The 2,649-nt window shown below is 40.3% G+C and overlaps 1 pseudogene; it reads left to right on the top strand.

Annotated features, from left to right (window-relative positions):
- Window positions 1–929: 929 nt before the first annotated feature.
- Window positions 930–2,325, top strand: LOC122473588 (annotated as a pseudogene).
- Window positions 2,326–2,649: the final 324 nt, after the last annotated feature.

The following is a 2,649-nucleotide window of genomic DNA, read 5'->3' as shown; positions in this document are numbered from 1 at the left end:
TAAATTTTAAAATTTGGTTGTGAACATTTTCAAACTCACAGAAAAATCGGAGTAATACTAGGATCAATCCCCTTTACCTCAACGTTTTCCCTTTTTAATGCATGATGGTAATGTAGGTATCACTCAGGAATATGAGGAGGTCAAACATAAAAAAAAAACTCTCAAATTTGCCACATCACAGAATAAAAAAGAAAAAAGAAAAACGTATGCTATAATTTTCAAAATACACTAATAATAAAATTATCAGAAAATTATGGATGGAACAGAGCTTCTTTAATTTTATGACTGTTTTCCAATCATTTTTAATATAAAAGTTTTAGACAAACTTTACATAAGTTTAGGAGACTGACAAGAATTTTTGTCATTATAAATGGTGCCTCAACCAAGTATTGTAGGTCTTCCTAGTAAAAACAGGCAAAAAAGAAAAACTATAATAACAAGTAGATATTATTTATGAATGATTTCATTTACAATGAAATCCCAAGAAAATTACTATATATATTATAACTATAAGAAGTACAATAAATTTACTTAATAAAAGAGCCACATATAAGAATTAATATTCTTCCTCTAGTCCAATAATAATCAACTATAAAAAATTATATTTTACAAAATTTGCACCATTCCTAGGAATTAAAAAAGATGGCATAAGACCTTTATAGAGAAAATCTGAATATTCTGTTAGAGGATACAAAAGATCATATATGTCTGTATGTGTATATGGGTTAATAGCAGTCTGCCTCTAAAATAATTTATAAATTATACACTCCATGAAACTCCAATCAAAACCTCAGAAAGTTTTGAAAGGAAGATCCTTGATAAATTAACTCAAAAATTAATGTGACTGAATAAAAATTCCTGCAGAACTAACACATTTTGAAAAAAAGAAGAACAAAAGTGTTTGTACTCCAGCAACATCGTACTGGGCTCACTGGGGCGTGGAGAAACGATGGCCGCTGGCGCCTGCAGGTGTTTGGGTGCAAGCTGAGGGAGCGCTGAGGCTGGCCCCGGGGATCGCCTACGGATGGAGGCTGGTTTGCTGAGGATTGAGTGAGCACTGAGAAAACTTCATCGCAAACGTAACGATATTTGGAGCTGAAATGGAACAAGCATTTGGTGAGCCAATGGGAGACCAGGTCACACGGACACATTTGACAGAAGACGTTCCAAATGCCAACAAGTGCACAGTGATTGGAGGCGCTGGATTCCTGGGGCGGCACATGGTGGAGCAGTTGCTGGCAAGAGGCCACACTGTCAATGGATTTGATATGCGGCAAGGGTTTGACAACCCCCCCGGGGTGGGGGGGGATTCTTTCCGGGTGACCTCTGCAACCAACAGGATCCGTACCCAGCTCTGAAAGGTATAATCAGAGTTTTCCACCGTGCATCACCCCCACCATCCAGTAACAACAAGGAACTCTTACAGGATGAATTACATTGCAACCAAGAATGTCATTAAAACTTGCAAAGAGGCTGGGGTTTAGAAACTAATTTTAACCAGCAGTGTCAGTTCATCTTTGAGGGTGTCAACATCAAGAATGGAATTGAAGACCTCCCTTATGCCATGAAACCCATTGACTGTTACACGGAGACAAAAATCTTAAAGGCGAGAACAGTCCTGGACCCCAGTGATCCTGAGAGGAAATTCGTAACCATAGCCACTCGCCCTTATGTCACTTTTGGCCCCAAAGACCCCCAGTTGGTCCCCATCCTCATCGAGGCAGCCATGAAAGGCAACATGAAGTTTGTGATTGGAAACGGGGAGGACCTGGTGGGCTTCACCTTTGTGGAGAACGTGGAGAACGTGGTACACGGACACATCTTGGCTGCAAAACACCTCTCCCAAGATGCAGCCGTCATTGGGAAGGCATTTCACATCACCAACGATGAACCCATCCCTTTCTGGACATTCCTGCCCCACATCCTGACAGGCCTCAACTACGAGGCCCCCAAGTACCACATCCTGTGCTGGGTGCCCTACCACCTGGCCCTTCTGCTGTCCCTCCTGGTGACGGTGATCAGTCCTGTCATCCATCTCCAGCCCCCTTTCACACCGATGCGGGTCACACTGGTTGGCACATTCCACTATTAAGCTGTGAGAGAGCCAAACAGGTCATGGGCTACCGGCCCCTAGTCACCATAGATGACACCATAGAAAGGACTGTGCAAAACTGTCACCACCTATGGAATATCGAGGGAGGCACCCCGGAGATTGGGTCCTCTCAGTGCATTCCCTGGCCACTAACTATCCCCTGCGGTCCAATAAACAAGCCTCCTTCAAGTGAAAAAAAAAAAAGCCAAATATTTAAAATTGTGCAGTTCTAGAACAAGAACAAATAAATAGACCAGTAAAACAAGTAAAGAATGCATAAAGGAATTTCTGTATACATGTAACTTATTATATATATCTGGGAGATAACTAATAATGAGGTAATCAAATGTACAAATTGCTTTTTCCTCTTTAGTTTGTACTTTTAGGACATTAACAAATAAATGTATACATCTGACTACATCAAAACTGAGATTTCTCTTCAATTAAGGACACTTTAGACAAGGCAAATGAATAGAAGATTGAGTGGAGAAGGTATTTTTAATTTTTAAAACTCACTAACTAACTATATATGAAAAACCTCAATCAAAAGATTGAGT

The sequence above is a fragment of the Prionailurus bengalensis genome, chromosome B4 (genome assembly GCF_016509475.1).
Source record: "Prionailurus bengalensis isolate Pbe53 chromosome B4, Fcat_Pben_1.1_paternal_pri, whole genome shotgun sequence".
In the NCBI taxonomy this organism is placed as follows: Eukaryota; Metazoa; Chordata; class Mammalia; order Carnivora; family Felidae; genus Prionailurus; species Prionailurus bengalensis.
Note: the sequence above shows the minus strand (reverse complement) of the source record. Positions and strands in the feature narration are given on the sequence as shown.